Source organism: Pectinophora gossypiella, unplaced genomic scaffold, assembly GCF_024362695.1.
Source record: "Pectinophora gossypiella unplaced genomic scaffold, ilPecGoss1.1 Pgos_55, whole genome shotgun sequence".
In the NCBI taxonomy this organism is placed as follows: domain Eukaryota; kingdom Metazoa; phylum Arthropoda; class Insecta; order Lepidoptera; family Gelechiidae; genus Pectinophora; species Pectinophora gossypiella.
The window spans coordinates 144,069-159,192 of NW_026063265.1; the positions used below are offsets into that span (position 1 = coordinate 144,069).

Sequence of the window (15,124 nt, forward strand, 5' to 3'; positions counted from 1 at the left end):
AGTGTCATATACATCTACCGGATTTGAATCAACTTCCAATTTACTAATATCAAAATTTTGCACAGAGGTTTTAAGCGGGGCCAGGGTTGACTGATAGTTCATCAAAATCGAATCTAAAGTTTGATTCTCATTCAGTAATGGTGATGATATTAAATCTACTAAAATGGACTGTGACGCTTCGGAACTAACCTGCGTTTCGTTTTGCCATATAAGGTCGTCATTTAATACTCTTAATCGGGTTAATGAGTATTCGGATCCGTCGTAAATTTCATTCGCGAGTAAAAGTTTAGCTAGCGCTTCGGTTGTATTACATTTAAATAAACGTGCTACGTAAGGACCATCCTCTGGCTTGCCCTTTCCTATATTAATGTTTTTGCTGTTAACTGCATGGCTGTTAAAGAAATAATATTCACCATTAAACCGCCAAAAACTAAAAGTATAACCCTGACCCGTAAACAATATGCTATCCGTACTGTCGTTGTGATTTGAATTGTTTGCATTATAAGCAAATTCTGAATCAACAGTATAGTCATTTGTATTAAAAAATACTCTGTTGTCCAGTATATTCTTTAACGTTAATAAACCTACGTCTTTATTCGCGGGAGTTGTAGGATACGTATTAGAAATGATCCAGTTGTCCTCCATACTAACTATATGTACGAAGTTATCCCCGACGCGAAGCTCATTGGGTAATTCATCTGGCATAAAATAACTGACACCCCTCTGAAGTAGATATTTTAACTGCATGTAAAGTGTATCCCCCATTCTTAAAATTTCATCAATTTCGGCAGTAGTGAAAGATGCGCGATTATGGAACACTGAATAAATTGAAGCGCATGCTGAGATAACTGTACATTGCGAATTGTTACCTTTATAAATATCGGAGCCTTGGTGTGTTAGACCTAAGAAATCAGTAAATGTTGGAAATTAATATATTTGATAGGTAAGGTAATACACCCTATTCCCGACACCCCTACTGACTATTAGAAAAATAATAACGGCTGCTGCGGGCTGCCAATTACAATACCTAATTTAATTACTTAAGTAGGTAATAGTACTAACGAAAGATGCTTTTATAATAATCAGTTAATATTTATTTATTTATCAATCAAATCTCAAAAAAGTAATTTTGAATAATGAAGGTTCACTATATAAATAAATAGGTTTTATACGTAAATTAAAAATGACTGTACTAATTAATTGCATTCACATTATTTTATCATTAAGCACTTGGCCTAGATTCAATTTTATTGCAAATTATTAGCATCTTTTGATGAACAATCACCATGAAAATAAATATTTATAGGCGCCGCGCATACGAGCCAGCACGGGCAATTACTATGAGATTAAATATTCGAATCAGACGAAAGAACATGAGCGTCCAATTTCAAAATTCGCGCATCCACGAGTCAAGTCTAAATTATATTCGAAGGGTTGAGGTAAACCTAGCTCTGACGCTGGTGGGGAGCGGAGAGTTGCCGTTCTATACGTATTATTCCTTATTCTATGACTTGGAGATAAATTAATAACTAATTAATACCCTACATACTTAAATTAAAATGTCAATTAAGTATCATTCTCTAACAGAATCATAGATATAATTACAGGGAATGTAATAATTATTATGCTTATGAAAATTAAGCAACATTAAAAATAAATAACCACGCTTATAAAATTTCAGTCGGATCAATAATTTTGATTCTAAAACGGTTCATGAGTGCAAAAAAATAGCCATAGGTAGGCTATTACATTTTAACTATGACGAAACGGAAAATTTATTACACCCTGTTAGATAATAAGATTTGTTTAAATCCGTACTTCACACATACACACACACCCATACACACATACTTACACATAAGTAGCTTGAACAATTTAAATTTATTATAATAATTTCCATAATTTTTATTTTCTTTTTTCACCTCATTGTTAAATTATATAAAAATATATAGATAATAACTGTATTACAACTCCGCACAACTCAAGAATATATAATACTGTACAAATGGAAGATAGCTGGTACTTATAGCACAGGTTGTACCTATTGTAAGTACAGTACTTTAAAATTGTTAATCTTCTAGCATTATCATATAACTGTACCTATTAGTTTTAGAGTTGTTTGGAACAATAAATACATTTTATTATTAATAAATCTATGTATTTTTTAATTGTTGTAATTCGTTTAAGCACTTTCACACAATGGCGTCAGCTCGTGCCGCCCAAAGCCGCCGCCGAACATTATTCCACTCGTGACAGTCATATAGAGCACACTGTGTGGTTGAACAGGTCGATGAATAAAGTCGTCAACTTTGCCATTGTAGTTGTGGCTAAAGTGAAAAATATAAAAAGGTATAAAAAGATTTCTCTTGGCAACGGAGAAGTCAATTGCTGGTTGGCAGAGCCACTATCAAATAAGGCTTTTAGTTTATACTATCTGGTTGACCAATCCCTTGTCTAAGGGATAGGTACACGAAAGCACCTATGAGGCTGGCATGATCACACAGGGTGTTCAAAGCCTCGTTAAAAATAAGAATAAAAAAAAAAAAGGTTTTGTGTGCGTCCACTTAGAGCCCACATTACAATATAGAAAATTACATAACTATATGGTATGTAAAATAAAAACTTATGGAATACCGAAACTATGAGCTTAAGACTATCAAATATCATCTAAGCAAAATTCTCGAAAAAATACATACCTAAGTATTTATTAAGATTACGCCTATTACCCGTTGGGGTAGGTAGAAACCACGGAATTCCACTTACTACGATCCATCCACTGCTTCTTTTCGTCAATTATAATCACTACATTTTCTTTCACACCATGACATTACCTTATCACACTATTTCTTATTCTATCATTCAAAGTCATCCCATCCCACTCATACTCCTCAACATTCTTATTAGTAACCTTTTAACAGTTTTAATAAAAGATTATGAAATAAATGTCATGATTTTAAGATAAATATTTAATTCAGGTAATAAACTGATTTAGTAAAGTTTCATTCATATTCGAATTGACTCGCGCACCGAGATGTTACCGTACAGGTATGCAAACGTTGAACTCAATTGATGTAACGCAACGTAAACCTTCCTTATAAAATATTTAAAGACATTTCGATTTATTACACTACACTTGACTTCATTTCCTTAAATAAAGGATTATAGTATGTTCTCTGCCTATCCCGAAGGAAAATAAGCGAGATATTATGTGTGTATGCTGCACTCTATTGACGGAATACTTCGAAGATTCAATATAATATAACAGTAAAATGTTTTTTATAATCGACTTCATTAATAATTGCATAAAAAAGGCAACAAAAACTTTTTTTGTTATCTTGATCTTGTAACATCTTATAGTGTGGGATTATTTCAGACTAATATAGATGAAGTATATTTGTCAAAGATTTAAAAAAAACCGGGCAAGAGTTAGATTAATAAAGAAAATTCTAATGGCGAAATCCAAGTACTGTTTTTTATTAATTTTCCTTTACCTTCTGTGTATTATTAAAGATAAGTGTCATTCGTTTACTTCTTTATGTCTTTTTTATGTCCGTCCACTTGCTACCGATCATTTACAAATTGGATCAAATTAATAACCTTCTTTCTTGAAGTCGGTTAAAAACGGAATTACATTTCCAACCCCTACTACATGGTCATCAAGATATATAACCATATATTAAAAAATATAGTCAAACCTACACTGACAGTAATATAAAAAAAGTTCCTTGTAGGCAAATGTTATTATAGCATTCAAGACTTTGCAAATAAACTAAATACTTAAATGCATCAATATCTCTATCTCTATATACTTAATGACTGTTTGATATAATTTTGTTATTTAGTTTTACACATGTATTAATATAAATAGCTGTTTTATATAATTTAATAATTTTATTATAATTTTGATACCTAATTACTTATTTTTATAATACTTAGATAGTTAATATCTAATAATATTATCATAATAAGGCGCCTCGTGTCTTATTATGTTCCACCTTAATTATGTTTGTTTCATGCATTTTGGAAATCAGAGTTGATTGCTACTTACATCTCAGTGTATTTGTATCATGAAATGATATAAATTTGTCCATGGTTGTATTTAACAGTCTGTAGTAACTTGTCATTTTGGATAAAATTCTCTACTTCTTCTACTCATAGGACCAGACATATTTAGTTAACATTTTCACGATTTTGGAGTTTAACTTTTCACGCATAATATTAAGAGAGTGACTGTTATAGCATAGAACAAGGAATAATACTACTTATAATTTCACGGTCATCTAATGAGTCATGTCACTGTTATGCTACAACATGGGTGCTATCAAACCACAATCACACTTGGATTATCTGTGTTGTGACTGCTGTGACTATTATTTGATTGACGAAAAACGTGATTATTAAACGCATAACGATAACAGGACAGTAATAATAAAATCGTTTTTCTTTGAATCGTAAGTCATGCACGATTTCCAAAGGATTGATATAATATGTAATAGGGCTTTTACGTTAGCATTAAATACTGCGAAGCGATACTCTCCGCTGTGGCTAGAAATTATAGGTATGCGTGTACCTTTACTATCACATAATATAATATTATCACACCCACAAATGTCACATAGAGCGACGACTTTCCAATCGATGTTCCCCAAACACACGATAGATGACGTTGTTCACTTTATTCAAAAATGTAATGTAATGGCAGAAGCATATATAAGACTAATTGTTGAATGATATTGCTCTTTATTTTGAAAAGGATAATAATGGGTGGAAGATGTAAGTGTGCCTTGGGGTAATAAAAAGGGTCATCATTTATACCCGATTGGAAAGTCCCTCCTTATATTAAATAAATAGTCTTTATAACATTTATCCAACCCTGCCCTACCTATGTCATACATTTTAAAACAATTTATAGGTAATTGCGAATGTAAATTTTACATAACAAATACATTATGTATACTATTATGTAAATACTTTTTACCTTCAAAAATCTTAGGCATATTACCTATAATAATATAGGTACAAATGGAGAAAGCGCGACTTAAACGAATGCCACTAAATTTATCAAAGGTTAACTTACTTCATATAGGTACCTACTACTATAGTAACCTACCTACTTACTTACATAAATGTTCTAAAAAAATATTAATAGTAATTAACAATAGCCCACTCAAATTGCACAGCATAAGTATGCGATTGATTAACGTTGATACCTACCTAGTGCATTATTAATATTAAGATATTTTCACGGCAGACGTCAAGCGGCTATAACATGAATTATACGCTAATTTAGATAGGTACCTATTATAATGATCAGTCGATCATTTCGTGAAGTGAATTTAACATAAAAAAATGCGAAAGTGCATAATTAAGCTGGCTAGAAACTAAATACTTACCGGCACCGATGCAGGTTGTAGCAGTCTCGCAGACGTCCTGCCGCTCGTCGTCGACGCGACGGCGAAGCACTGTAGAGCACGGTGGAATCTCAACGCTTGAACGCTTCATCTGTAAACAAACCACTTCTGTACTATTTGTGTTTATCTAATAGACAATAAAATAAGAATTAGAGCTTTTAAGTAGGTAGGTACTTACCGTTTTACTGTTCTCACTTAAGTACATTAGTTATTTGAAAAAGAGAAAATCAGTAGAGAAAGATATAGATTACTTTCATATATATATTTTAAGGCTAACTTTCTTAAAATCTTAAAGAGTAGTTTCTTATATAATACATATTTTATCTAAATGTTGATCAATAATTGTTAAATTATTAATAACACAAAATCAACTTACCTTTGGAAATCTTGGAATACAAGTGAAAAAAATAACGATTGTCACCTTTTTCGCGCCAACTGACGCCAACAATTTTCTTTTAATTTTTGGCCTGGTTACAAACAGAGAAATATGCACTCATATATATTTTTTTAAATGTCATCTTAATGTTAAAGATAAATGGATTGAAAATACTTGACATTTTAGGGGGTATTTGTTAATATTTCACTTAATTGTCTGACAAGGATGAGTCTTTCCAACGGTCCAAAAAAAATTCCAAGAGTTTACTTTTTTTAAATAAAGGCAGTCCATGAGGCTAAAAAAAGAAATTCACTGGCAAAGCAGATTCAAACAGCCAACATCGAAAAAATATTGAGGTACTTATTTACTTTGCTTGGAATTATAGATGTCGATGGAATGAATAAATAAGCAATATATTGCTTATTATTATATTTAACCCTAAACATTACACAGTGACATAGTCATAATTATTTTTTTGTTTCGGACTTTTTGGCGGAAACGTGAGCGATATGGTTGCTTTCTTCACTGAATAATCTAAATAATTAATATGAAGTGGTGTTTTGTGGTTAATGATCGTATTAAGTTAGAAGTAAAACATTGGCGATAGTGTAATTGTATTAGAAAAAAATATTACTCTATTTATGTTATTTTTTTCTGTTTTCGCTTCGTGCCAAAAAACCACTCATAAAAAGTTTATACGGATTTTTGAGTTAATTCGTTTGAGGTTCGGAGTAAGAGTCTGCCTGCTCCGAGGATGAAGGCTTAGATGTCATCTCATCATTTGTAGTCATCACCTTTCATCATTTCATTAATCATCAACCATCACGAAAAAAAGGTACATGAGACATGGTTGTGTGGGCATAGTTTCCTTTGCCTAACCCTTCGGTGAAAACAAAAAAAAAATTGGCCTTGAGTGTTACTGACTGAATCTTTGGTAGGTACCTAGCTTCGGCCTTAATTCTGAAATCAAACTAAGAATTGGCTTCGGCCTTAATTTTGTAAAAATACGCCAGACTTGATTTAGGCCTTCTATGAATTTTATAACTAAAAATATATAAATAAATATAACACATGACTTGGCTGTATGGGCTATGATCCCTTTGCCTGTCCTACGGACAAAATAACCAAAAAAAAAAATGGTAGGTACCTACTACTTTCTTGTGTTTCTTTGTTACAAATTGTCTGTCTGCAAGAACTGGAACTTACAAGTTTATCGACTCAAGCCCTGCTTTCCCGTTTTTGCGTCGCAATTCTACCGTAGAAACTTCCAGAAATGTCAAATGTGTTTTGGATAGAGCTGAAAAAAGTTTGTGGATGATGTTAATGTTCGTTGATAAATTGCAATGTAAGTATCTTCTTAAAAATATAATGCTTTAAATAAACGTTACTTCACGTTGCGCGAGCGTAGCACTTTCAATGAAGAAGAGTGAACTGCATCGCAAGAAATTGTGTTTTGCTTATTAATACAGTCCTTTTTTATTTCATTTCAGACATGGTTGTTTGACTCCATTGCCACATTCTGTTGAAACCAAACCTACAAATGAATACAATGCATGAATGTGGAGCTTAGCTCTGAACTGGTGTCTTTAATAGAAAAAAATGGCGTGGACATGATACGGTACCTGTATTTTTTTTCTGATTAATTTCTTATCAATAAGGTACAATACAATACACAATATACTGTATTGCATAAAGTATCTAAGGAACATACAATCAAATGACACTGTTATTATAAAGTTATTTATTTATAGGTGACTTTGTCATAATTAACTCATACTAAGCAACAACAACAATAACAACTGCTGAAGAATGTTCCAGTCTGAGAGTTAGACACAATTGTATCTGTATAAGTTGTGAAATATCTTTGGGAAGGCACTCAGAAAGACAAAATTACAGGCCACAGACTTATGGTAAGAATTGAAGAGTGATATTATATGTATAGAAAAGAAATGTCTCCGAGACAGGTAATAAAGTTATTTTGTGTGAGAGCTGTTTAACAGTTTTAAGGAAATAATTGTTATAAGGAAATATTTATGATTGAAACATTGTTCTAATTTCAATTTAATGTTATCCCTACACATTAAATAAAATATTGTGCATTTCTTTATTGTAAGTGTACGGGATGCCTAATTTGTATTTCTTGGTTCCATATGGACGTCAAAACTACAATTATGTTTTAAGAAAATTCATATTTGCTTTCAGATGTCTGATGGATGCTGGTGCATGCCTTGTTTGCAGGATGAGCTTACCTCAAAAGCATTAATATCTAGTGAATGTTAAAACTGTATTAAGTGTGACGTTGCATTATATATAGTTAGTAGCTATTTATGTTCATAGAATTGTTAAACTATGAGCTTAAATCATTTTATATTATATCATTAAATTGATAAAAAGTTAACTATGTGTATTTTAATTAAGTTTATATACCTACTTACTAATTGGTAATATGTAACCATGTCAATATATTTAGTCTGGTTTTGGGAAACAACTACTTACATCAATAAGTAGTAACTGAGGCCAATAGCTTAACATGCCATCCGGAGCACGGATTGTCTTACTTTCAGATAATCGGGTGATCAGCCAGGCTTGTTCTGGCCAAACTGTATCTTTGTTTTTGGGTATAAATGATTAGCCTTGTTATTACATCCAGGCACAACAAATCTTCCACCCATTATTATTCAGAGAATATCAAGCACTTTATTAATATGTATGCCTCTACCATTACTTTATATTTTTGAATAATTATTTACCTGAGCAAAGAGAAAGTTAAATCTGGACAGCACCATCCATATTTTTTTTAGGAATGTACCTAGTCTGGAAAGTCAAGAGTAACGTGTGTTATTATAATTAGGAAAAAAAATATTTTACTATGGGCATGGGATCGAAATTTGATATTGCTTTTCGTTGAACAAACTACATAGATATTGGCAGGCATGCTGTAAAATGTCTTGATAGGGCCTCTGTTTTATACCTAGTTAATTTGATTTGATTTTGAAGCCAAGTGGCTAGGTTAGCTTCGCCGCCATTTTGAAACTACACATTATTTTTCATTTAACAGTTTTGCTAAGGCCCCGATTTCTGCAGACACCTCCTAATTTTACTTTAAGTTATACCTGTCATTTTCTTATCCGCCGAAAAGGAAAGGGACGGATGATTGATAGCTCTTAATTTTAGGAAGAATGAGTAAATGAATGAATAACCCGGGCGAATTAAAAAGGTATCTCGCTGGTATGCATACCGTTTGACGTGTGCTGTCAACATAATTCTGTCGGGTTATGGCCAATGTAAGATTTTTAGACGGTTGTTTTAGATTTGTGCTTAAAATTGACGTGTGTTCCATAAATTTTATGCTTGTCGATTACCTACCCTTCCCTTTGCTTTTCGGCGGATAAGAAAATGGCAGATATAACTTTAAATAAAATAAGTATTACATAGATGGTATTTACAGGAATTAGCAACCACCTACCTAACTTTGTTCAACGGCCATCTTGTTTTTCCGCCATTATGGTTTTTTTTCACCGGCGATAGAATTTGAGCAAGATTTAAATACGTTATGCAAAAAAAGATGTTGCAGGTGCGATATGTTTGCCAGGCTGAAGGTTGTCCCCCTGATGCGGAGCAGTTTTAGAAAGTTGAGAAGAATTTCATACTCAATAAGACATTCCGATCCAACCCCCTATACATTATTTTTACCTCCCAGGGCTCCTTTTGGAAAAAACAAAACTTCCACCATTTTGTTTTTTTTTCTCACCTGGGATAGAATTTGACCAAGACTTAAATAGATCTCGTGAAAACAAACAATTCCAGGTGCGATAGTTTCGCCAGGCTGTAGGGTGTCTCTCTGATGCGGAGCAGCTTTCGAAGATCGAAAAGTATTTCCATACTCAACATGATGTTTCGATCACATTCCTCATACATCATTTTTACCTCCGAGGCATTTTCGGGAAAAACGATAATTTTGTATGGCGGCCATCTTGTTTTTCCGCCATTTTGATTTTTTTTCACCGACAATAGAATTTGACCAAGATTTGAATAGGTTTCGTAAAAACAAAAAAGTTCCAGATGCGATAGTTTCGCCAGGCCGTAGGATGCCGCCCTGATGCGGAGCAGTTTTCAAAGATCGAGACGTATTTCCATACTCAACATGATGTTTCGATCACATTCCTCATACATCATATTTACCCCCGAGGCATTTTCGGGAAAAACGAAAATTTTGTATGGCGGCCATCTTGTTTTTCCGCCATTTTGTTTTTTTTTCAGCGGGGATTGAATTTGACCAAGATTTAAATATGTTTTGCGAAAGAAAAATTGCTCCAGGTTTTATAGTTTTGCCAGGCCGTAGGGTGTCTCCCTGATGCGGAGCAGATTTGAAGAAAGAGAAGTGTCTCCATACTCAACAAGACGTTCCGATTACATACTTATACATAATTTTTACCACCGAGACATTTTCTGAAAAAACAAAATTTTGTATGGCGGCCATCTTGTTTTTCCGCCATTTTGATTTTTTTTCGCCGGCGATTGGATTTGACCAAGATTTAAATACATTGTGCGAAAAAACAATTGATCTAGATGTGATAGTTTTGCCAGGCCGTAGGGTGTCTCCCTGATGCGGAGCAGATTTCAAAGATCGAGAAGTATTTCCATACTCAACATGACATTCCGATTAGACCCCCATACATTGTTTTTACCTCTAAGACATTTTTTTGGAAAAACAAAATTTTGTATGGCGGCCATCTTGTTTTTCCGCCATTTTGGTTTTTTTTCTCCGACGATAAAATTTGACCAAGATTTAAATAGGTCTCGTGAAAAAAGAATCGTTCCAGGTGCGATAGTTTCGCCAGACCGTAGGGTGTCTCCCTGATGCGGAGCAGATTTCAAAGATCGAGAAGTATTTCCATACTCAACATGACATTCCGATTAGACCCCCATACATTGTTTTTACCTCTAAGACATTTTTTTGGAAAAACAAAATTTTGTATGGCGGCCATCTTGTTTTTCCGCCATTTTGATTTTTTTTCACTCACGATAGAATTTGACCAAGATTTAAATAGGTTTTGTGAAAAAAGTATTGTTCTAGGTGCGATAGTTTTGCCAGGCCGTAGGGTGTCTCCCTGATGCGGAGCAGTTTTCGAAGACTGAGAACATTTTCCGTACTCGACAAGACACTCCGATTACATTCCCATACACAGTTTTTACCCCCGAGACATTTTCCGGAAAAACAAAATTTTGTATGGCGGCCATCTTGTTTTTCCGCCATTTTGATTTTTTTTCACCGACAATAGAATTTGACCAAGATTTTAATAGGTTTCGTGAAAAAAGAATCATTCCAGGTGCGATAGATGCGCCAGGCCGTAGAGTCTCTCCCTGATGCGGAGCAGTTTTCCAAGATCTGGAAGTTTTCCCATACTCACCGGGAGATCCAGATCACTTTTCTCATACATTATTTTTACCCCCCGACGCTCCTTCTGGGAGAACAATTATGTCAGTGAGTCAGTCAGTCAATAGGTACATGGGTTTGTAGCTATATATAATATAATAATAATAATATAATAATAATATAATAATAATAACTAGATGGTGCTAAGTGCGCTCGCTGCTAAAGCAGCTTCGCGGGCGTTGTATGTGGATTGACGTTTTCGTATAGTTTGTTTCGCATCACAGATTTGTAATAACTATTAAGACAGACACAAAAAGAAATAAAAAAAATGTGTAGGATATTGTTAGTTTATTTTATGTTATCAAAAAGAAATATAACATTATATTCTCTCTCTCTACCTTGCATTGTTCCCATATGGTGGTGGGGTCTTTATTCAGAGTCTTTTCCTTCCACTTCGCTCTGTTGGATGTATCGTCTGCGGAAACATTGCAGGAACAAAGATCTTCTTTGATGACATCTGCTTCTTTGCCTTCTGTCCGGAGTCCCACAAGGCTCCGTTCTCTCCCCTTTACTATTTTCATTGTATACTAGTGACATTCCCAAATCCCCTAATACCGAATTAGCTTTATTTGCGGATGATACAGCCATCTATTCTTCGTGCCGTGGTCGAGTTATGATGACCGGAATCCTCCAACGCGCGGCCAATGCCTTGGGCAAGTGGTTTCGCAAATGGAGAATCGAGGTAAACCCGGAGAAAAGTGCAGCGGTGTACTTTTCAAAGGGCTATTATAACACGCCACGGTCACGCCGTCAACTTAAAATCATTAAGATGTTTGGCAAGCCGATCCCTTGGGAGGAGCAAGTCAAATATCTCGGCGTAGTCTTAGATAGACGTCTTACTTTCAAGGCCCATATCAAACGTGTGCGCGATCGCGCCGCGTTTGTAATGGGCCGTCTTCATTGTCTCCTTAACAAGCGAAGTAAATTGTCCCTTAGGAATAAGGTGAAAATCTACACGACTTGCATCCGTCCGATCATGACCTATGCAGGGGTAGTTTTCGCTCATGCGAGTCCCTCTCAAATCCACCGTCTACAGGTAATACAAAATCGTTTCATGCGGAAAGCCACGGGAGCTCCGTGGTTCCTTCGCAATGAAAATCTGCACATTGACCTAGGTCTGCCAACCATTGCCCAATGGCTCAAATTAGCTTCCAAACGTTTTTTCGATTCTGCTCCGCACCACCCGAATCCCCTGGTAGTTGCGGCTTCCGATTACATCCCGCTTAGGGACGGTACTGAAAAGTATCGGCGTCCGAAGGACGTAATATACGATCCCGACGACCCGATTACCCTAGCCATAGAGGCAGCCAATCAGCTCGCGACACCAAACACTTCAGGACCCCGATACCGACCCCGCCGGCGTGGTCGACGATTTCCCTCATTCAGCGCTTATCGCTATCGACCCACTAGGGTCGATTAATTCTTTCAAATATTTTTCCTCTCAGACGACGCCCTGAGCCGAGGTTCGCGCCCAACTGGGCACCCTCAGGCCTGTTGTCTTAAATGTTGTACCGGGTGAGAGCCTTCAGCGCTCCCCATTTGTCCGGCCAAGTAGTTAATGCCATCTGCGGCAAATCTACAATAAGTCACGTCAAAAAAAAAAAAAAAAATTTGCCTTCTGTATTTCCTGTTAAAAATAAAATAATATTAATTTATTTATAATAACGTATAGATATAATATCCTTTTCTTAGTCGATAGCGATACGTTTTTGCCAAAGTGGTCGTGGTCGTCATGTAACGTACCTAGATTCTTGTCACTATTGATTGCTGGCTGTCACACTGCTGCATTCATTGAAGAAGCTACCGACATCAGGCTTGGTTGATATAATACTATTGTATTAATAATCTCCTACGCAGTTTTTTGCCTTCTGCATTTCCTATAAATAAAATATATATTAAATATTATATATAATTTCTTTTCCTTGGTCGATAGCGATACGTCTTTGCCAAAATAGTCGTGGTCGTCATATAACGTACCTCGATATCTTGTAACTTTTGATTGCTGGCTGTCACACTGCTGCGTGCATTGAAGGACTTCAGGCTTGGTCGATTTTATTCTATTGCAATCATAATCTCCTACACAGTTTATTGCCATCTGCATTTCCTGTAAATAAAATATATATTATTTTTTTTTCCTTAGTCTATAGCGATACGTTTTTGCCAAAGTGGTCGTGATCGTCATGTAACGTACCTCGATATCTTGTTACTTTTGATTGCTAGCTGTCACACTGCTGCATTCATTGAAATAGCGGCCAACATCAGGCTTGGTAGTACTATTGTATTAAAATCTCCTACGCAGTTTTTAGCATTGTGCATTTCCTGTTAAAAAAAAATGATAATTTATATATATTACCTTTTATTTATAAATATAATACATATATATATTAGGTGATTTCCAAACTACCCAGGAGGTACACCCAGTAGCTCGCTTTTTTTCATGTGGTTCCCCCGCTAATCGAGGCCGCATCCACCTACTTATATGAGAAGTAGGTTCTATCTAATGAGTTAGCAATAGTCATTCAATAAGCAGAAAAATGTGAAAGAAAAAGCAATTTTTAGCTAAGGAATTTAAAATAAAAAGCAATTTTCAGCAATTAGCATGCAATAAGCAAAGCAATTACTCGGTAATTGTCAAACATAAGCGAGTTGTATAATTTAAAGATATTATTGACAATAACAAACACGTACCGAGTTTGTTAATAGTTACATTGAGTTATCATCGCTAAGTTGACCAAATTATTAGTACAGGTTATCACATTCACTAAATGAAAATATGTGTTTTTATCAATTGTAACAATGCTTGCATGACCTAACCAACCGTTGGTGTTGTGGACGCCAATCTTCAAGAGACAAGTGGACGGGTGTGAGGAAAACTGGCAAGATGAACACGTCGGTGTGGGTGCGACTGGTGCACGGGAGAGAAGTGGAGCTAGTTGGCAGATGGAATTAGGCATCACTCTCTTGCTTCAGTTAAGTTCCACTCAGATCAGGTGGGTTGTCGCGTGGATGAACATCGCATGGGTTGGAGTAATTCGGAGTAGAACTGTCCATGTTGTTCCCTTCATCGTAGGCACTTCAGTGGACTGTGGGTCGATCAACAATAGTTACGTGAGTTGGCTATCAAACCGATATGACGTGCCAGCCGAATCTAGCGACCAGGTATGCAGGGGATGGAGGTATCCTGTGGAGTAATCATATCAGCAAAGGTGAAAATGTCGATTGGGAGTGAAATGGAGGGAGAAGGGGAGCTGCAGTCAGCGGTCACGATCTTGCTGTAAATAGACTACATGCTCAGTTTACGTGTAGTTGTAACTGTTCAAAGTTAATTGAATACGATCGATATGAAAATTCCTGTTAAATGAAACAAGTAATAAATGAACAGGCAGATTTGTTTTTTCGGTGTTTAAACGCTAATTAAGAGTCCTGCAGTCGGAGGATGCAAAAAAAAACCAAAATTATCTTAACTTATTTAATTTCAAAAATGAAAATTACAATAATTATAAACTAAATTAGGTGTCATTTGGACGATGTCAGTACCAAAAGTGATTTATAAAAACTAGGTAAAATATGATCGTGGCGCGTGTGCTGACTCGGCGCCTCGTGCCGCACGTTGCTGCTTCCGATGTCGCAATATTGTAATTGTGTATTGAGGTCTCTTCCTGTCAGCATATACCGTGCTGGCATATAACTTAACACCTCCCCCCGCAGATCAGCAACTATTTGAAGGTTTCTTGCGAAAATGTTGCTGAGAGGTTCTTTGTGTTAATTTTCATCTCTTTGGGGTCGAATTTCCGCTCTTTAGTGATGGTTGCATAAACGTGCTGCGGCTCGTCGGACGATTTTTCTTTTGAGATAAATATTCGACGGTTGTTGTAGACTATTAGACCGATTCCTAGTACA

General features: G+C 35.5%; 1 protein-coding gene and 1 long non-coding RNA gene across 32 annotated transcripts in view; one reads left to right on the top strand and one right to left on the bottom strand.

Moving 5' to 3' along the window:
* LOC126381459 (uncharacterized) overlaps positions 1 to 15,124 on the bottom strand; it is a 197,786-nt gene that overhangs the window by 135,345 nt on the left and 47,317 nt on the right. For 4 of the 31 annotated variants that reach the window (XM_050030949.1, XM_050030942.1, XM_050030947.1 and 1 more), the window contains exons 1-2: positions 5,394 to 5,643; positions 870 to 902 (exon numbers count right to left, since the gene is read on the bottom strand). The exons of 2 other annotated variants lie outside the window; for them this stretch is intronic. The gene's annotated coding sequence lies outside the window, so the exon portion shown is untranslated. Of the gene's footprint in view, positions 1 to 869; positions 903 to 5,393; positions 5,644 to 13,201; positions 13,292 to 13,415; positions 13,553 to 15,124 lie in introns of those variants that run through there. 25 more of the 31 variants (XR_007568824.1, XR_007568823.1, XR_007568820.1 and 22 more) reach the window with 16 other exon arrangements.
* On the top strand, positions 6,928 to 8,185 carry LOC126381462 (uncharacterized). The gene is made up of 4 exons (XR_007568836.1): positions 6,928 to 7,132; positions 7,278 to 7,405; positions 7,539 to 7,697; positions 7,990 to 8,185. It is a non-coding gene; the product is annotated as an uncharacterized LOC126381462 (long non-coding RNA).